This window comes from Aedes albopictus, chromosome 3 (assembly GCF_035046485.1).
Source record: "Aedes albopictus strain Foshan chromosome 3, AalbF5, whole genome shotgun sequence".
Taxonomy (NCBI): domain Eukaryota; kingdom Metazoa; phylum Arthropoda; class Insecta; order Diptera; family Culicidae; genus Aedes; species Aedes albopictus.
The window spans coordinates 431,529,131-431,551,957 of NC_085138.1; the positions used below are offsets into that span (position 1 = coordinate 431,529,131).

At 40.7% G+C, this 22,827-nt stretch overlaps 1 protein-coding gene across 2 annotated transcripts in view; it reads left to right on the plus strand.

Annotated features, from left to right (window-relative positions):
- Nucleotides 1-22,827, plus strand: part of LOC109621464 (calpain-11-like) — a 259,165-nt gene that overhangs the window by 120,917 nt on the left and 115,421 nt on the right. The gene's annotated exons all lie outside the window — the stretch shown is intronic.

Below are 22,827 nucleotides of genomic sequence, written 5' to 3' on the forward strand. Positions count from 1 at the left end.
ATTAAAAAGGTTAAGTTATGGCTTCTCACCTGTGTGTGCGCCGCACTATCGTCGCCGTCCACCGTGGCCAGTGTGCTATCTAAATAAGAAATCTAGCTTTCGTCAAAACAATTAAAACAATTATTTAGAACGAGTGGGACTCAAGTGATGTACGATGGCGATGACGGTTGGGCCCGTTGTCGTGATCGCTCCGCTACATGACCACTTTTAGTATGGGACTAATTTATGGTCAGTTGAGCAGGTTTAAGGCTACCGTACAGCGGAAGGTGCTCGAATCGTTTACAGGTTAATGAGGGTTCACTTGGGGAAGTGGCGGCCAATTGAAGCCTACACGCGGGGTTCTGCCAGGCATCACTAATACGATGGTTGCTTGGTAAACAAGACGTTTTTCGTGACTGTGAATAAACTGAAATGAGAATCTTTCGTAACCTCGGTATCGTTCGGTAGCACGAGTGAAACCGTCCTCATGATGGTTTTAGGAGTAATGTGCTCCACTTATGACTCTATCTGAATTGACCGAATCTGAAATCTAAGTAATTATTTGTATGACACTGGTTGATAGAGCTTAAAGAAATCAAGATAACGAATGCATTTACAGTGGGGTCCCGGTTTTAATTGGGCTGACAAAATCAGGACAATTTTAAAAATCAATTATTCACTACGAGTCACCCAAGCAACACGACTTGTTTCAAAATCAGTACCAGCAACATCAGTGCAATCTATTCACTGTTCGTATTAAGAACAACAGAACCCAATTGCTTCTTTGCAACGCAAAAAGCGCAGATTCTAAATTGTTATGCAACTTGAGCTAGGGGGAATGATAAACAAATGAAAAAATAAAAACATGTCCAGACTCGAACCATGAACATCAGGAGTATTAACCACTCACCTTACACGGTCAGAAAATTCACTCATTTTGGAGCTAAAGTGGGACAACTCAAAATTGAGTAAATTTTATGTCCAGCGATAGCTCTAACCCAAGTGCGAAAATCTCATCAGTTTTAGTTGTATAATATTCTTGCTGATGTGAAGAATATTATACGGCTTAAATAGGTTGGATTTTTGCATTTGGGCCAGCTCTATCGCTGGAAATGCAATTTACTCATTTTTTGAGCTGTTCCAGTTTAGCTCAGTTTTGTGTGAATCTTACTCATTTCAGAGTAACTTTTTCTTAGCGTGTACATACTGCACCAGAAGCTCTGTGAGAGAATTGCTGCTGAACACACCATAAAAGCTACTGAAGTCACGCGTTACTTCATTGCGCCTTCTTTGTCACAAATTAGAAAACTGTCAAAATGAAAAGACGCACAAGTTTTCCGCAACATATTTGGAACTTAATCTGAACAAACAAACCAGAGTAAAATGTTTCATGTGTGTTACATAGCACATTTAATGCAAGATGACTGTATTGCCATTTGTGAACCGATGTTAAACACGATGTTATTTGTAATTCATATGAAACAAAGCCGCAACTTAACGATATTCGGAGTTTAAATGCAACTCAACTGACAAAATGAAAGTTGCGTGTGCTTTTATTGCAACTCTTTTAGACCAAAGCATAGAAAGTCACATTTTGGATGAAACTGCAGGTGCTGCTTGGGCGATGCGGTAAGCACGCAAGAGTTCAGCAAGACCATGCTAAAGGTGTCAATTTTTATTCCCGGTCAGTTCAGGAACTTGTCGTGATGAACATTTTCTTAATAAAGCATTGAGTATATTTGTGCCCGCCACATGCAAAATGACCATTGTCAAAGGAAGCTCTCAGTTAATAACTGTGGAAGCCTGGAAGTGCTTATAGAACACAAGCTGAGGAGCAGGCTTTGTACCAGTTGGGAGGTTTCAAAAAGAAAAAAAAATGTAATTGTGGTATACAACATGGTTTTCTTGACTAAGCCCGGTGTCATGACTCATTTCATACTTTCGTGAACTTTCAGCCTTTTGTGAATTCAGCCTTATGTACATTCAGCCTTATATTAATATCCCGTTCCAAGATGAATTCTGGATTATTTCTAGACACTGAGGCAAAAATACTTAGGAATTTAATAAGTCGCAACTTATGAACGGACGATTTTTCTGTTTCATTACTCGCTTATTGTCTTTATAATTGTTGCGAACGCGTTCCATATCTACAGTATGCGGCAGGAAAAAATGCGAAAGTGTTTTTCAACTTCAAACCTCATTTTCGTCCATTTGACATTAACCAATCCATGTTTCAACGTTCCATGATCTATAATAGGCTAGTTTTCTGAAAAGTTAATTAAAAAATTTCCCATTTTGGTCACTAACCTTTACAGGGCGGTGCCTGAAGATGAAGACAACCAGAATTTTCAAACCGCAGAAAATCACACAGGTCGCTAAATTTCGCATCTGATAAAACAAAATTTTTGATTTTCTCTACAATATCATCAAATATATGTACTTATTTCATCTGGTATATGAAACTACGTGGCTCTGGATCAGTGTGGTCTGGTTGTTCATCGAATTTGAGCTAATTTTGTTACTGTTATAGTCATTTTGTTTAATGACTATTGGGCGCGCAGTTTATTGATAGCCGCTTATTAGGCCTACATTATCACATGTTAAACATCAAATATGTTCATTTTTAATTTTCAGTGCTAGAATATAGACATTCACTGATACACTGTCATGAAAAAATAGTCATATATATCCCATATTTAGCGTGTAATAGTGCCTTGAACTTTTCGCATTTTTTCCTGCCGCACCCTGTACAACTTAAGATTGACATATTCGACATGGTTGTGAAAAAGCCATAATTGAAATCTATGAAAATCTTTACAATGAGAGTATGGATTCCATCTAGCTGCGTCTTAGACAAACAAGCATTACTCACTGATCTGTTTTTAGAGCTATCGGACACTCAAAATCAAATAGATTTTATTTAAGTGCCCATAAATTCTCCCAAATGAACAACAACAGTGGAATTATACGTAAGTAAAATTATCGATTCCTCTGAATTGATCCTAGCGATTTTCGCGAGAATTTTCGTAAAAGTGACAAGAAGCAAGTTTGACTGCATTGTGTGGTAAAACAAACCATGCAAATTTGCATTCTTTAATTAAAGTACAGTCGAATATGGTCCTTTTCACTTTATTTCATGTGATCGATGAAGAGAAATCGAATATTTTACTTACGCGGTAATTCAAGACACATGACATGAATTGGAGCAGAATTATTTCATCAAAAAAAATCACAATATATGAATACGAATATCATTTTGCTTGCGACATGACATTTATAATTAAAAAATGTTGTTTTCTATAAGTTTCAGTAGTTGATTTCAATAAGAGCAAACATACAATAGTTATAGTTTTCATCCAATGATGTTCCTACGCAAAACTTATGATGTTGGTAAGTGACTGGACATAAAAATGTATCCCACTTAATCATAAGTGAAATCTATGGCTTTCAACAATAATCATAGCGTCACCAAATCTTAAGGGGATCTATGCTGTTCCTAAGTATTTTTGCCTCAGTGTAGAAATCCCTATTGCAATCTCAGAAGAAATCCCTAGTGAAATTCCCAAAGTATTTCCTAGATGAATCTTTGGAGAAATTCTCAATGAAATATCTGAAAAAATCCCTGTAGGAAATACAATTGAAATTCCTGAAGAAATCCACGGAGGAATTCCTGAAAACAAAAACTAGGGAAATATATGGAGCAATTCCTTAAAATTCCAATCAGATAAGGCTATAGAAATTGCAGCATAAAATCCAGGAAGCATTCCAGCAAAACAAAATCTATGGAAATTTCTGCAGCGAGTCAAAAGAAATCACAAGAAAAAATCCTTAAGCAATAGCAAAAGATATTTCTGTAGGAACACCACGAGAAAATCTTGGAGAAATCCCAAGAGGAACCCCAAGAAATCTAAAGAAGGTCGAAGGAACCCCATGGGAAAATCTAAAGAAGAATCCTGGAGAAATCTCCCAAGATAAACTATATGGTTTATTACCAATGCTCGAAGGAATACTTGGAAAAACTATTGCAGCAATCTCGGTAGAAATTTCAGGAAAAAAAAACACTGGGCAAAACTCCGAAGGAATCCACACAAGAAGTTTAAAAGAAATTTCCAAATTAATTCATCAAGGAATTGTCGAAGCATTCCCCAACTCTTCAGTAATTTCTGAAGCAATCCTATGATTTATTTACGAAGAGATCCAAGAAGGGTTTCCAGATTCTATGGAAATATTTTTGAAGAAATTGCTGGAAGAATTTCCGAAGGAAATCCTACGATGGAGTATAATTGTAATCCTTTGAAGAAAAACAGGAGAAATTGCTTAAACGCCCTTAAAAAATTCTCCAAGGAATTTCTGATAAAATTTTCAAAAGAGTAAAAGGAGTAGATTAAGAAGGAAATTTAACGGGGCATTCCAAATGAATTCATTTAAACCTTTTCATAGCATTTCCCGCTGGTGCCCACCGAAGTTCCCGAATGGAACCCTGGAAACATTCCCGATGAAATTGCTGGAAGATATTTTGATATAATTCGTTGTGGAATTCCTTAGAATGAACTCCCGCAGAAACCGTGACTGGAATTTTCGAAAAAATCCTGATTTTTTCAAATGAATCCATTTATGAGCTTTTGAAGCATTCTTCACAGCAATTCATGAAACTATTGAAGAAATGCCTGAAGCAATACAAGCAGAATTTCCTAGATAGGGTATCGGGATGCTTCGTTGGCATAGTCCCCTCGTTCGGCCTATCTTAACGTGAACCAAAAACTCAAACAAACACGCATAACTGGAGATCGGAAAAGCTTTGCGCCAAACAACTGTAACATTTCGTTTCAATTTTAGCACTTAGGAGCATTAAAATTGATAGAAAATGTCACTTTGTTTAGCTTTTGTAGACGCCATGATTCTTCGGCTTAGTGGGTAGTTTACACACATGATCATAAATGGCATGATTCTGAAACATTTCGAATTGACTTTTCAATAACTTAACATTTAATGCGACGGTCAAAGACGCTGTTTCGAACTTGTGTATTTGTTTTCAACATATAATAACTATTTTTCAAATTAAATGTGGGCCGAATATTGAGGACATTTTTTCACTATGTACCCAAATCTTGGCCCATCAGTAAAATTACGTCAACAACACCGATAAAGTGACGTCAATAACATTGCTTGCTTAAGAACCAGAAAGAACGAACAGGAAGAAAGATTTTGTATGCGGTGACTGTGAAAATATAACACAATAATAGGTTTGCTTTGTTTTCGTTACTAAATTAAGAAAGAACTTTAATTTAAGTGATTTATTTATAGTTTTTTGAAAATTTGGCTCCGAAAATGTAATTTAAAAGTAAGATTGGTGAACCAACAGAGATAATACTTCAGCAGAAATATTGAAAAAAAATAGATAATAAGTGGTTCTAGTGCATGGAAAGCAATAGGCCAACGTTGTATCCACTAATAGGCCAATTTTTGTACCATAGACCAACGTTGCATACCATCGCATCAAATCTTTTCAACTTAATAAAGTAAATTCTTGAATATTTACGTAAGTTTACTTCCAATTGGTGAAACGTGCATTGCCTAGAGTGCGTAATGGGGTCAACATATTATTTCTAGTGCTATTAATTCATGAGTTATGGTCAAAATTGTCAAGGCTTCTTGCAAATTAGGCCAAGGAATGGTACATATACCCTATCAGTGTACATCATCGACGACTGGAGGAAACCGGGGAGTTGAAAATGATGATTGAAAATGAACTCTCAACCACACTAGCCCACACTAACCATACTCAACCCTTACCCTTAGATATGAATGAACGTCTCTTTCACGGCTATCCGTCCAGTCTATTCCAATGATGTCGATATTGTCTGCGAAGCCAGCTTTGCCGGAATCATTATCTGCCACAACTCGTTTCTGTTCACTGAATCGTATGTCCCATTGAAATAAAAAGAAAACAGATAATGGGTGAACATCTGATCAATTGTTGATCAGCCACCACGAAAACCCACAGTTTTCGCCGATGGAGGACTTCTCAATCGGCCTCGGCCTGTTAATTAGAATTTAGAACAAAATTGTGTACACTGAATTCAAAAGTTTTATTCCTCTGTAATTCGCCTAATTCAGTCGATGCCATTTGTTGTGTAGAGAGCTAATGAGACCATCCCACCAACTAGCAGATAGTTCGTCTTCTTCCCGGGAGCAGGGATGGGAACACTCACTTGCTATTTTCTCACCTCAGAAGCATGCAATCAAGAAACAATGTATGGACTACTTTTGCCTTGTGGTTTGGTCTAAAACTTTGCCGAAGAGAGTAGGGATCGCACGCGCATCTCAAAGTCGTGACAGGGCTGTGGAAGCGACTGTCCACGAGGTGAGTGTAATTTACATTCATCTCGTGGAGAGTTGCCTTCGCAGCTCCTTCACGACTTTGGTATGTGTGTGCGACCCCTACTCTATTCAGAAAAGTCTTAGACCAAACCACAAGGCAAAAGTCGTCCATACATCATTTTTTGACTGCACGCTTCTGTGCTGAGAAAACTGCAAGTGAGTGTAACTCTTTGCAAGTGAGTGTTCCCATCCTTGCCCGGGAGTTCGTCCTTCCCAGCAGCTTTGTTATTCTTCAGCCTTGTTATGGCTGCCTTGAACTCGTCTAGCGTTGGAGGTTCCACAGCCCGTCTGTCGTCGTCTATTTGAATTCTGTCTGTCGATCTTCCGTTCCCACGATTCAACAATTCCTCGTGCTCTCTCCTCCTGGCAGCCACCATTGTTTTGTTCATCAGCATGTTTCCATCACGGGAGCGGGCGCTGGTTTTCTCCGAACACCATTGACAGTTTTGTAAAATCTCCGCATATTATTCTGTTGCATACTATTTTGTGCCTGAGCAATCGCATATTCCTCTTTCGTTTTTTTTGGCTACTCCTATATCACTCCCTGTTCTGCCGGGTCCCCGACACTAGCATCGGGCTACTGGTAACATTCTTCTCGTCCGTTACCCTCTGGCACTCCTCGTCGAACCACCCGTTCCTAAGTCGTTATTGAGCAGTGGCTATCACCTCCCGCGCTGCCGTACTCATCGCTCCGTGGATAGACTCACAAAGTTTTGAGATTATCGTTCTCTTGATTTCACTTATCTGCTTTTTCAGCTTTTGGTTATAGTTGGTTACCGTACTGGTTGTTGAAAATCGCTGGATGCTGATACGCATCTATCGCCGGTTCGTAGAGTCCAACATGGTTGTAAACCGAGCTCAAATCATACCAAATACGAGATAATAGTCTGAGTCGATGTTGGGACCCCTAAAAGTTCTAGCATAAATGACATCCGAAAAGTGTTAGCCATCTACCAGCACATAGACGATTTTTGGTTGCAAACTTCGTCGTTTGGGTGCCTCCATGCTGATATTCTTGTGTACAAAGCAGGTGCTTCTAATGGCCAACCCCCGCCCGGCTGCACTAAGGTTGACTAATCTCAAGCCGTTGTTGTTAGTGCCATAGTGAAGGCTCTCCATATCGATGGATTAGACGGAAGGAGTCTGCTCTTCCGACTTGCGCGTTGGCTTCACCGATGACAAACTTAACGTTGTGTTCATGCGTTTAAGGCATTCTCCATAGTTCTGGTCCAACCATTCGTATAACGCATCCTTCACATCATCGGTTTTGTCATTGGCTGGCGCATAGGCATTGATCAGGCTGTAATTAAAGAATTTGCTTCGTATCCTTAATGCGCAGATCTGATCATAGATGGGCTTCCACCGCATAGCATGCTTCATCTGAATCTGACCCCTTGGGTTAATTATCGCAGCTGCTTTAGAAGATGGTATATTTGAATGATGAGTTGGTGATGGGATCCACCGCTTTGAATTCAAGTTCGCCAGATTTTAACCACCTCACTTCCTGGATAGCAGCCAAAAGGCTCACTCGTACAGGTTCATTTAAAGTCCTAACGTTCTTAGTATAGCGCTTCTAATCATAGTCCTTATTTCGTTGCCAGATCCGTTTCCGAGAATACCTTTCGCATTTTATTTTTCTAACTTCATTTATCGTAGTGTTGAAAGGTTACCTTACCGGTGTCACGCTGCATACATCACGTTGGAGGGGCTGTTACATTGGATACAGCTGATGCGATACAGTGTTTCTCATTCAGCTGTTGAATGTCAGCACTGACGCTGTTTGAGCCGCACCTTCTTGGTGGACAGACGCTCGAGATGTACCCCCTAAATCTATCTGAAAGCAGAAGGACAACAGTGACCAGCTGAGCACACGGTTGACCAGTGAAAGCATGCGGTAGGAGTTTGTAAGGACCAGAGCTATGTTAGACGCTCCAGGTTTTAGCCCAATCCAACTGAATTTCATCGAGACTAGTGCTTCGAATCGCAATAAAATTAAAATACTCCTACAACCATCAAAATAACTGTAAAAATTTACCCCCAAGAAGTACGGCCGATCAAACAATAGAACATATAACACGCGAAACTTCCATTACACGACCATTTGACAAGCTCGTAAAACAAACGACATCAACGCGCGGCCCTCTTAATTGGCGACGACCGCCCTATCGTTGTCGTCATTGCATATTGGTGGCTGGCTGGTTGGAGGTAGCCGACATTGATTACTATCGCGGCAGATTGGATGTGTTACTTGACGTCGCTGACTGTCGTCCGTCGTTGCACTGCGCCAGCACGATCCTATTGGTGAAATCTGGCTGGCGCGCCCCCTTCATCGTCGCAGTCGCAGTTCAGATTGATCGTGAAATCGTAGTTCGCGGGAAAAGCACTATAAACTGGAAAGCGACACGATTGGAAATGTTTCCCCGCGGGCTTATGGGCTGGGGATATAGGTACCTACATGGATGGGTGAAAAGGCCGCAGCCAGGAAGCATCAAACACGTGTTATCTGGTGCAACCTTTGCGCTTGTCCTATTGCTACAGGGTGGGCCTCCAGATGTGGTCCGGTGATAACGGGTGGTGCTCTGTAGGACTGGGTTAGGGATGACGATCATGGCGGTAGTTGCGGGAAAAGCAATACGAGAGCGAGTTGGGTAAAATGTGATTTCTAAGGAAAAGGTCGATATACCAGCTTGTATATTAAAAGAATCGTATTGAGCAACCCAATTGATGTTTTGAAGTAATTTGTAGAATTGAGTTCCACTCCTAATCCTAATCCTAATAATTGGATGGAAGCCTCTTTATATTTAAATACGTATCCCAGCTACTTCTGAGAATCTTTCCTAGTTTTGCAGAATACTTGCTGCAAAGATCTGGCCAAACATATTTTGTTAGAACTGTTTTCGTACATTTATCAGAGAGTTTAAAAAAAATCTTGCGAAATATCCGTTATAGACCATAGTAAACATTTTGTCTAGTCTAGTCAAATCTATACATTCGCTGTCCAGTGATTATATAACATTTAGCACCAAACTCCCACCACACGAGTGAATGTGTTATGTAACCGTCAAGACACTATCTTTTCCCGGTTATCGACTAGCCGCGGCAACATACGGAAGACGTGAACGTTCTAACCCTGCAACTATGCGCCGTACCATTCGAATAGCTGAGCAAGCAGTGCTGTTGCACCATGTCCCCAGTCGGTTCGGACTTCTTATCGCTGACAGCCATTGTCGAGACTGGTACAAATGACATCAACACTTCCACGTTCATTAACTGGCCCTGGCCGCCATACAATGATGACGATCGAGTTGTAAAGGAGTTCTGAATGAAAACGATGCGACTCCCAATACGGCACCCAAAAGGCTTATAAAACTGGGTGGCTTGCGGAGGCTCAAGCACGTCCATGAAACGGAACACCCAGAATAAGGCAAACTTGCCACACTCCGTACAAGAGGCAATCATTAATCTGTTTCGCAATGTGTGGACCGCTGCACCTCCCATTTTAAATCGCTGCTCATTGGAAACGGATAGATCTTCATGTGGAATATATAATTTTTCATATTTACTTTGTCCGGCAGCGATTTTTCTCGGTTCTAAACCGATACTTTTCCCGTCTTTTGTACCAAGCCTGAACCTCACCCGTTCGTTGGTAGTTTCTTGTAGTCCAGGCAATCAGACGAGCCCTTTACCCGTCCAATCGACTAGATCGAACCAGGCACCCGATCGAGACTAATCTAATGAGTGTCCCACCGCCACAACTTCCCTCTAGCGCTCTAGTGCAGAAAGGTGAGGTCTTCTATCGGTCCGCCACCCGTCGGAGGCTAAATAGAAGGTGATGTGTTTTTCCTACCTACACCGATCTATCGCGCAGCTAGGGACTAGGGAGGAGTGTTGCTTCTGATTTTTGTGAACTCTGATCGTGGCTCGTAAATATCGCGCAAGCAGTGAACTGTGCAGCCGAGCACACCATGTAATGTCAGTTTAATTGCAATTTATTACGCTCGGAGTGTGGCCATTTGGTTCGGACGGTGTGGTCAAAAAGAGAAGCAACGGTATCTCATCGAATCAGTCAACCAACAGCAGCAAAAGAGGAAGCAAATGGTAGTCATTATTGGGACCGATCGACATCGACATCTATGCGATAGAAATCACGTTGCACAGCAGGTGCATTTATGAAAAGATTGTTTGTTATGTTTGGATGCTGCTTTATTTATGACAGACTTCACGCAACTCATTTTCAGTCTCCCTTTTAGAATCCGATGAAACATTGTATGTGAGACGACATCAAGTAACTTAGCATATTTTGGATTGGAGATCTATCAGAAAACAAAAACACGTTAACAGAACTTTGTTTCTGTTACTGGTGAAGAGGCTAACAATCTGCAAAGTCCACTGCAAGCCACCCGACCAAACCAAGGACAAAATAACAACAAGTTTCACTATCATAACTCATTTTAAAATTTTTATTGTTTTTGCCTTTCTCGTACACTAAGTGTACTGGAAAGGCTATATGTTCACTCCAAAAATGACTTTTTGATAGAAGGCCCGGAGGGTCAAATAACATATACCAATCGACTCAGCTCGACGAATTGAGGTGATGTCTGTGTGTGTGTATGTGTGTGCGTATGTGTGTGCGTGTGTGTGTGTGTCTGTATGTGTGTGTACAAAAAAACTCACATCACTTTTTGGCAGTAAACCTCATCCGATTTCAATGACCGACGGTTCATTCGACGCGGAATCTGGTCCCATTGTTTCCTATTGAAAATGGTTCGGATCGGTTCAGCCGTTCCGGAGATATGGCCATTTAGGTGTTCCGGAACGGTACCCCAGGAAGGGACTAGATATGAAAATGCATCAAACCTATGCATGCGACACATCAAACCACGGCATTTTCGATAACCTGATGAGCGGTAAGCAGAAAAATAGTCTAAAATAATATCTGAACCGGTAGTGTTCCGGAACCGGTTCCGGGTGTCCCGCCGGAAGTGGCAAATATCAAAGTGAACCAAACCCATGCATGAGACACATCAAACCACGGCATTTTCGATAACCTGATGAGCGGCAAGCAGAAAAATAGTCTCAGACCATATCTAAACCGGTAGTGTTCCCGAACCGGTTCTGGGCGTCCCGCTGGAAGTGGCCAAATATACAATTGTACCAAACCCATGCAAGCGACACATCAAACCACGGCATTTTCTATGATGGACAATGAGCAGGAAAACCATCTCAGACCATATCTGAAACGGTAGTGTTCCGAAATCGGTTCTAGTCGTCCCGCTGGAAGTTTTCAAAAATACAATTGAATCGATTGAAAGATTTTCAAATTTCCAGAGTAGATACTAGGATAGTATATCTTTCGAATGACGGGTGCCAAATTGGTGGACATTTTTATTTGATAATAACGGTTTTTGGCACACCGTGGTAAACATTCGACACTTTTTACTACACTCTAAAGAATTTTCACGTCCGATTTACGTGAAATATCACGTAGCTCATCCTTATTCTCAAAATCTCAAAAGTTACGTGATGCCAGTAACTGTCACTCGAAAACCACGTCGTGTGCACCGCCCTGTTTGGTTAAATTCACCTTATTTTCACGTAAATCGTTTCAATGCGTTTGTGTTGGTGTACTTCCGACTTGAAAGTTTCCGCGAAACGAAAGTTACGTGAAATTTCAGGTGTGAAAAAACAGCTCAATATGGCGTCGAGAAGTAGGTTGGCGAAAGAACTGCATGCTGAGTTTCTGTGCAAGTTGCTGCAAGTATTGAGGTAATTTAATAGTTATTTATTATATGCAGTTGTGTATTTTTCTATTTTCAATCATTTCAGGAGCTGGAATAGGTGTCTGACGGTATCGGAGGTCCAGTTCAACGAGTGTTTGAAACGGCTGGACCTTGGGCTGGACTTCGAAAATTCTGCGTTAGAACCCCGAGATTTGTTTGTGTTATCTAATCACAGACGATTAGAAACTAATGTAGATGTATTACTTTGTATGTAGGTGTACATTTATTAATTACTGCAAAATAAAAAAAAAACTAATAAGATTTTTCTTTGTTACATATTGGTACCAGCTTGTAGCGTATTTGAGGAGGCAAGAGTTTTTAAATCCCTACAAAATGAAACAACATATTTATTAACCGGGTGGCTTTTGCTTTTAATGCTTTTTCCTTGGCTTTTTAATTGCATTTTGGAAGGATTTAAAATCTCTTGCCTCTTCAAATATGTTGCAGGTTGGTGCAGCTGCTTTATTTTCATTCAAAAACATGAATAAATTACGTGAAGTTCGTGTAGAACTAATCATGATTTCACGTAAAATTTACCTAAGATTCCAGTAGCTCTCACCCACATTTCACGTAAACGATGCATAACATTCATGTCAAATTTACCTGAATCATCACGTCGATTACCCAATCTCAAATGAGTCCAGCTACCTGAAATTCCGGCGAAGGCTACGTGAAAAATATGGTGGACGAAAACTACCTATCTTTTCACGTAAATCGGACGTGAACATTTTTCAGAGTGTACCTTCATTTCATTGCCGCAGTCGGGTGTCAGTCGGCTTTGTTACATTCGTGCGCTATCGTTACCTCTTACTTACACACAACACGAGCAGTAGAACGAAGATTAATAAACATAAGGAAGGGTCAAATCAATGTCATCTGGCACGATGACATGTGTCTAATTCTAGCTTTAGATAGATTAGACATAGATTTTCAGCCAATTCCTATGAATGTGAATATTAGTTTATTATTGCATGTTGCATTGAATACGACACACAGATGGGCAACATAGCTCTTATTATGGAAGAAAACAGGAATAACAAAAGCCGAACCGTCTCCCCAAGCCGCTATCGTGGTGAAGTGCATTCGTGCATAGTTGGGGTAGATATCCGGAGTTATAAAATGATGACCGGAAAATCTAAAATGACGTTTCAAAATTTTGCGGCTTCATGACACTTGTTTGGTTTGAGTTTTGGATCGTTGTCTTATATTTTCTGAATATTGGATGTTATGCTAATATAAAATGTATCCATATTGAGTAGATTTAGCAAGCAGTGTTCATTTTGTATTTATGTCAATGTCATCAACATGTCGCTCGAGTTTTGTTGAAAGGATATTTTAAAGCACGAGAAAGGCACCATCACCGCTAGGTGGATTAATTAGGGTTTTTATGAATGAGAACAAAAATGGTATCTTGTAAAGTCATAATTTCTTAGTTTTTAACAAGAACTAACAGAGTTATAACAAAATATGTCATCCTAGCAAAGTAAGTTCTTTTGAGCATAAATCATAAAATAGTTAAATTACTTCTCAATGACATCCCGAAAAGGAGAAAATAGCTGAAGAATACGAAACTCAGGTATGGAAATCATAATTAACTTAATGGCTTTTTGCCTTTCTCGTACACTAAGTGTACTGGAAAGGCTATATGTTCACTCCAAAAACGACTTTTCGATAGAAGGCCCGGAGGGTCAAGTCACATATACCAATCAACTCAGCTCGACGAAATGAGGTGATGTCTGTGTGTATGTATGTGTGTGTGTATGTATGTGTGTGTATGTGTGTATGTGTGTGTACAAAAAAAAACTCACATCACTTTTTGGCAGTAAACCTGAACCGATTTTAATGACCGACGGTTCATTCGACGGGGAATCTGGCCCCATTGTTTCCTATTGAAAATGGTTTGGATCGGTCCAGCCGTTCCGGAGTTATGGCCATTTAGGTGTTCCGGACCGGTACCACAGGAAGGGGCCAGATATGAAAATGCATTTAACACATGCATGCGACACATCAAACCACGGGATTTTCGATAACCTGATGAACGGTAAGCAGGAAAATAGTCTCAGACCGGATCTGAACCAGTAGTGTTCCGGAACCGGTTCCGGGTGTCCCGCCAAAAGTGGCCAAATATAAAGTGAGCCAAACCCATGCATGCGACATATCAAACCGCAGCTTTTTCGATACCCTGATGAACAGTAAGAAGGAATACATTCTCAGACCATATCGGATCCGGTAGTATTCCGGAACCCGTTCCAGATGTCCCGCTAGAGGTGGCCAAGTATAAAAGTTAACCAAACCCATGAATGCGACATATCAAATAGTGGCTTTTTTGACATCCTGATGAAAGGTAAGCAGGAAAATATTCTCAGACCATATTTGAACCGGTTATGTTCTGGGACCGGTTCCGGGTGTCCCGCCGGAAGTGGCCAAATATAAAATTGAACTAAAACCATGCATGCGACATATCAAACCGCGACTTTTTCGATAACCTGATGAACAGTATGCAGGAAAGCATCAGTAGTGTTCCGGAACCGGTTCCAGATGTCCCACCAGAGGTGGCCAAGTTTAAAAGTTAACCAAACCCATACATGCGACATATCAAATAGTTGCTTTTTTGATATCCTGATGAACAGTCAGCAGGAAAATATTCTCAGACCATATGTATCTGAACCGGTAGTAATCCGGGTGTCCCGCCGGAAATGGTCAAACAAAAAAGTTTACCAAACCCATGCGACAAATCAAATCGTGGATTTTTAGGTATCTTGATTTGGCAAAAAAAAAAGTTTCCGGCCATATTTGGAACAACCGGTAGTATTCCTCACCGATTAAGGGTGCCCCTTCGGAAGTGGTCAAATGTAAAGGAGAACCAACCCCATAAATAGCTGTTTTGGTAACCTGATGAACGGTTAACAAGAGAAACAATCATAGACCACACTTTGGAAAACCAATACTGTGCCGAAACCGGTTCAAGGTGCTCCGCCGGAAGTGGTCAAATGTAGAACGGAACCAAACGCATGCACACAGCGCATTAAAACTCGGCTTTTTCGATGACGCGCAGAACGGTCAGCAAGAAAAATCTCAGGCCACTTTAAGACTACCGGTAGTGTACCGGAACCACTTTCGAGTGTCTCGCCGGAACTGGCGAAATGCACAAATAAGTGTTTGACAGTACATCAAATAGCAGCTTGTTTGAATATACGATGATCGATTCGTAAGAACATAGCCTCAGACTATATTTTAGACAACCGGTAGTGTCCCGAAACTAGCTCTGGGTGTCCCACTGGAAGTGGTCAAATGTAAAAGTGATCTATACCCACCCATGCATGAGATAAATCAAATCGTGTTTTTTTTTTGGGTAACCAAATAAACGTTAGCAATGAAATAGTCTCAGACTATATTTGGGAGACCCGGTGTGCTCCGGAACCAACCTGTTCCGGTACCGCATCGAAAGTAACCAAATGTACCATGCAACATATTACATCACGGCTTTTTGAATAACCCGAGGAATGGTTAACTAGAAAATAGGCTCACACCACATTACAGACTACCGGTAGGGTTGCACAACCAGCGTTTGGTGCTTCGCCGGAACTACGAAAGTAAATAAAATCAATGCAAGCGATAAATATGTGTAAGAGAACAAAACCTTACAAATTAAACCCACATACCTCTTGTGGGTACCCCCTATCGCTCTTGTTTTCAACGGTCAATAAGATATAGCCCAAATGTTCAGAAAAAAATTGTGATCTGTGATTGTGTAAAGAGTTATAGCTTAGCTTGTTAGTATCGTCTTGATATTGATCAGCCTCCAGTGTTAGTGGAGGTGCTCAACAAAGTGCTCAAGCAGTCAACTGAGAAGTCTGATATTTTTCAGCCCTGCTTATACGTTGAACATAACGTCGGACTATGTGCAATCAATTAGTTTTTAGTCAATTCAAAGATGTCTTTGATAAAATGCTTGCTTTTCTATAAAAATATTCGGATTCACAAACACTTTGACTTACGTTGCCGGAAAGATTGTAAGAACATGTTCGACGAGAAAGGCACTATCACCACTAGGTGGATTAATTTGGGTTTTGGTGATATGAATACTACTCCTAGTAAGAGGGTTCTTTACTGCCTCTAATGTAAGAAATCGGTGGATAGATACGCAAGCGAGCGATGAGCGAATTTATATCAACAGAGGGCCCAAGATGTTTATAAGGAAGGTGTTAGCGTATAAGCAGTAAGTGAATGCGGGGAGTGCGGCACACTGCGGGGGGATGGAGGTGACAGCCGGCCAGTTTGTGTATGCTGCAGAACGCTACAGAAGCGTTGCTGCGCCGCATCGGCAACAACATACTCAACACGGATAACCAATGTTGACATATTTCCATGGCACTCATTAAATGAGTAATATTCCTCCAGGTTTAAAATTTGCTCGTGCCCCCGCATTTTTGTTAATTATGAATACAATGGTGATTTCTTAACCAAAAGAGATTGCTTTGCCGAGAATATTGCAAAATATTTGCTTGAGTGGGTGTACGAGCTAATTTGCAATCCGTGTAAGTAGGAAACACTCGATGAGTGTCATGGAGTTTGTTCGATTTTAGTGCTGAGAAAGTTAAGCGTGCATGGTTTCTGTGGGGTTGCTACGTTGCTAGGGCGGAAAGTTTTTGTTTGTCATCTCACTAGTGAAAAAAAAATTGAATACAAACTTGCCAGCTGTCGTTAGGTTTTCCAATATGGCGGATGGTGGAATCTGACATATTGGATTACCTTCCTTTTACTTACCTTGAGAGGGCCATTGTTGAACAACACAATCACAACGACAATCTTCTTGCCTAATGTCCTAGTGTTGAACGGCTAGGGTATAGTAGCTAGATGAATATTACTATCCCTAGACAGGCAGGAAGATCGTGGTTGTGATCTGTTAAATGTTGTTCGGCGCTATTTTCGGTTCTATCGATCTTTGGCACTTGTTCAGAGATTCATGTCGTGCGAACGTTACTTATTGGATTGTACCCTAATGATCTTTCTTGCGAAACGAAGTTTCATTGGTTTTTGTCAATTGGATTTAAATTTACAAGGTTTAATCACCGTATGACTTTACGGTATGGAAAACCGAATACCTACAACCTGTATGAGGTATTATAAAGCCCTGCATACAAATGCTTAAAAATACCTAAAACAATAACTGGTGTGTATTCTGTGCAAAACACGTGAATAATGACATCAGGTATGGAAATACCTAATTAGTGATTACCTCAAGCAGTCATCAAAACCAATCAATACCTTATCCTAGTATGATGCCTGACTTTGGTATGCTGCAATTATGAGGCAGTTATTCGTTTCTGCTCGGTATGTTATGCAATCATAACTTTTTTTGTTATTAATAAGTTATTCGGGCACTTCTTGATTTTTGACAAAGTAGGAAGAAAAAGAAGAAAATCTCAATTTTGTTATTGATTTGTTACTAAGAATATCAAAACTTGTTATTTATTTGTTGAAAAAAATATTCAAAAGAACAAAAATTATTACTGAATTTGTTCCAGAAAATAAGCACATTACTATCGATCCCGTACCAAATTCCAAAATCAATAGGTATATTATGTCATTTGCGTGTTAATGTACACCACATACCTCATTAAACAATGTCAAAATAAAAATAAATCTCAAAAAATTGTGACACTCCCACGGTTAAAAAGCCACATTTCGACATTGATGATGATGATGAATCCTTGAAAATGATAGAATCGACTACTTCTATCATTTTTCTTGTCATTATCAATGCTTGCAGCACATCTTAGATGCAGTACAAGGATTAAAGCGGCCTGGCCTACTGTGCTGCGTGTTGTTGTGGATATTGATGCCACTATAAAGCAAAATAACAGGAACATCTTCTATGGTGTTTCAGGTATGTTGGACAGACCGTTAAGCGTATATATTTTAGACATTTACGGCCAAATCAAATGGAAACGCGCCGGGTAAACAATCTGATCTGGCCAAAGTCTTTTCTTCGCACTAACTGCCGACGCGAAAGATGAAACGATGAACTGAGAAAAACTGTATCAAATCGTGCTGCATTTGATCCGGCACCACAAGATTCGATCATTTCAACAAATCCTAAAAATCAAACATAAATAAACTGCATACGAAAATTCTGAATAATACTGATATTTACGAATTTGTTTCCATAAAAAAAAAGAAATTGAAACTGCCTTCTTGGCAAAGAGCACGAATGAAACGAAGTGCGAGATACAACTCTTCTATAGAAAGGCATCTCAGCCCGTAACATGGAAAAACTGCGATCACTTCTTACGTGTAAAGACATTTTATGAATCAGAGAACTTGCACGAACGATCCGACACCAGCAATAACTCTGGCTCGTCTTGGAACAGTTTTTAAAGAAATTGGACACCACCCTCGAACCACACAAGACCGAGTGAAAACTTATGTTGAATCGCTGCCCATTGTACGGATTTGTTGTTCATCCTCAAGTAACATTTTTTAGTCAAATAAACTAGAAGAGGTTCTTAAAACCATCATTAAACACAAATAAAAGGCATACGGTTTTAAGATGGTTCTCAAAACCTCTACAAGACTAATAAACCACCAAAATGTTACTTGCGATCATCACCACTTGCTTTTTGTGGTGAGTGAGTTCAAGCTGTCTCGAACGCATCCAATTCTCAACAAACTATATCGATTGAGTGCACCCACAAGCGCAATGCGATCGACAGAGTCGGCAGCCCAGCTGACACGGCTTAACACGTTATTGATCACTGACCTGATAGCGTCCACCATCGATTGTCTCTTCCGGAAGCCACTCTGTTTGTTCGAGAGTCCGGAATCATCTGACTTCTTGATATAAGACACGCAAGCTCGACATAATGATACGCTCTTACAGCTTCCCGGTGGTGTCCAACTGACAAATTGGTCTGTACGCAGGAGAGTCGTCTGGTGGCTTCCCGTGCTTGGACAGTAGAATCAATCATTGTCTTTGTTCTCTACGGGAATTCGCCTATGTCGAGGCATATCGGCTTCATAGCCATTTTGAACATAAGGTGTGGGACCATTTAGGCATGAGCACATATTTTGGGCACTTGCTGCTATAACTCAGTCAATTTTGAATCGATTGACTTGATTTTGAGACACGATCAGATAGGCACAGTATCGAGCCATGTTCATAAATTCAAGTTAATCGGTTTGAAATTCACGTAGTTATACTTAGCAGCAAGTTCCCAAAATAGGTGCCCCTGCCCAAATGTTCCCAGACCCTATCAGGACGATCCTCGATGGCCGTCTTAATGGCTACTGGTGGAATACTATCTGGACCCAGTACCTTGTTCACTATGGGTGACTGAGGAAATGTGTCTCTCGCCGGTTTGGCCATGGCCCATGGGGAATGTAAGCCCATGGTCACGTTTTGTGGCGCGGGAATGGTGTTTGTACTATCCTCTGTACTGGCAGAGGTTGTCAAAGCACGTCACTTTCCCGCCCCTATCTCACTGTTCAGTGCCAGTGACTGGTGGCCATTGTAGGCCTCTTTTGCCTCAGTCTACTCTTATTGGTGCGAGATATTTACATCTTTCCCCTAGTTCTTAATCAAGATGCGTGAAGCTCAGCGATGTCAGGACACAATCGGTGAGTGCTTTTTCCTGGCTAGGGATCATTTTGGCATTACGGCGTCTCACGCACAACCAAGGGTTTCGACTAGGTCATTAGCGGACGGGCTGTCGGTGTTGTTTTTCATAAGCAATCGCTCCACAAATGTCAGTTTTTGGAAGCGAGAAGTAAATAAGTAAGTAAATCGCGACTTCCTCCACTCGATCCTGCACCGAATCATCAGATGGTCACTATGCGTGTTCTCATCGAAAATTTTCTATTATGTGCTAGGGTTTAAAACTATGGGCCTCAAAAGGTCATATCAAGGATGGACTCAGCTTCATCCCTATTTTAGGCTTATGCATGTATCATCCACGTTCAACCTTGTTATAGATTCCACAAGGGCTCAGCTTCCTGGGTTGGACAAACAACTGTCCCATTCGACCGTCTAGTGGTTCAAATCACAATCGATGACCACGGAACCCAACTCCGCCGGTTCCGGGTCATTTGGCCGAATGCCGTTTGGTCGAAAACTGAAAGATTTCCTCCAAGGGGCTGATGTTCTCTACATCAGTTTGACTCGCAAAAACAGCCTATGATTCAAAGAAGGTAAAATCTCTGACAAAAAATCAAAGTTTCAATGCCAACTGATTCCTTTAATGGTAAAACTAGAAATAATAGCCAATGATTAAAAGAAGGAAATATGTACTTCTGATGATCACATTGACAGCTAGAATGTTACCCAGAGTTTGTACTCTCTTCTGAATTCCTTCGATCATAATTCGGCCAAACGGCATTCGTCCAAATGACCCTATCGGCCAAATGGCATTCGGCCAAATGGCCGGTCACCACTCCGCCAGTGCACTGGATAGCGAATCTAGCATGGAGAAGAACTGGTTAATCGACTATACCTAGGACTGGAAATTTATCTGTGTGGGTCCTTCTAGAACCATCCATCATGTAATTCGGCTCCAAACCGGGTGCTAGTTCCACCTACAACCATGTATTTCGTTTCCGACGCATTCTCTACTTTTGCTGGTCCACGTTTCATTTATGCTGTCGTTTCATTTAAACTGCGAAGCAAACAAATTGGCTGGATCGGTTAAAACTCCTACCGTAGGGTGTAGCACGGTACTCCGGATGACTTTCACTAACTGCAGTCCCAATCGAAATTTGAACGAACTAGAATGTTCAAACAGCCATCGACGACGCTTCTTTGATAACCTCCCACGAACTTAATCGTTATAGGTAATAGACATTAGCGTGGTTCAAAAAATCGTTTTTGCTCCACACCGCTTATTCGATTCGTAACCAGATTCTATGCCTTCTCCCAAAATTTGAGCTCATTTGGTTGAAAATTGAGACTGCACAAGCCTTTCAATTCAGTTTGTATGGGAATTACTATGGGAAAGCGATGTTTTTCATTCAATCGACCGTAGTATTTCCTTAAGTGCCCTAGAGCGTTTGATGACCCTTGGTACTTCAAGTCGGTAACTAAATAATGAGGCGTCCGATTTGAATGCGGTCTTCGTCAAAGTTGTAGCTGATAGAGTAACCTAAGAGTACCAAGGATCAACTAATCCTCTAGGCCACTTGGGGAAATGCTATGGTCAATTGAATGAATCACATTGTTTCCCCATAGTAATTCCCATACAAACTTTGAAAGGCTTGTGCAGTCTCAATTTTCAACCAAATGAGCTCAAATTTTGGGAGAAGGCATAGAATCTGGTTACGAATCGAATAAGCGGTGTGGAGCAAAAACGATTTTTTTTGAACCACGCTAATAGACATATACAAGGGGGGATTTGACCATCATCAGGTAGTGGTCAGAGTCAATGTTAGCGTTGCGGTACTGACGTCGACAATTTGGAAGAAGTGTCGTGCACAGAGCGTTTAATTTTAATCACAAATTTTTGATGAAAAATAGTGATTAATCGAACTGCATATACAGTAAACATTTTGTTAAATTTACTTCAATCACACAAAATGGCTATCTTGCTTAAGTATTTAACTCGTTCATTGCATACTTTTAGGCGTAACTTGTTTGCTTTTACGATTTATTGATCCGTTCCCGAGCCTATTAGTGACATATAAACACACTTCCATTTTAATTTATATAGATTGCAGTAGCTAACATTAAAAACTTGGAGCACTGTTCATTATCTATAAGCAATAATCGAGATCCGAGTACGTAAACCAAAATAGAGAAGGAAAGCAATATGTATTCATAATTATTGGATAGAGTAATTAGAATGCATTGATATTCATATTAAGCAAACTACATCCCATATGATTTCCTACACTTCATTGGGCATATAATCATAAATATGTATCTTCGTTTTTATGAACACTCAACAGCTAATCAACGTAACCGGTGTAGGTTTCTAAGAATTCATCAAAATTTGTTTCCAAAAAAAAACAACAACAAATATTCATTAAAGCAAATATTTTAATTCCATGCTACCACACGAAGACCACCAGCATGAGGTCACCAAAAATGCGAAAAAGACAAGATACCTATAACACGCCTAATGAGAATCATTAAATCCACATCGTAGCACACGGCCCGAAATGATTGATGATGATGGTCGTCTTCCCAGCAGCTGTTAATTACGATCCTCGACAAGATTATTCGGTTGGCATCCGTTTGCGAAAGTCATCCCCGGCTCTGATGCTTTTCCACTAAATTAATTCTTCAATATAAGCTTTCTCGGTGTCACGTGCGCGCACAGGTTGATACACCTGTAAACGACCCGCGTGTCATGGACCCTGCGTAAGTGAACACGTCAAGTGCGTCTCGCGCGTTGATGATCTAATTTCCTCCCTTGAAACTGCTTCTGCCGCGCGCCGCCGGGAGCTCAACTCTCAAATACCGAACCGAAACCAAACACTAATCTCATTCTTTCCCACACGCTCAGCAGAAAGCACCGAGAGTCGGCCAATCTAAAATCACACTCTTTCACTAAATTTCTTTCTCCCCTGGTCTCTGTTACAAATAATGCCAGGTATTTCAACAATTCGGATTGGCCGCTTGTCGTACTTTGAGCTCAACAAGAAGCTTTTCTGCGTCACCGGCTTGACAGATGGACGCAAATACGCCGCCGTA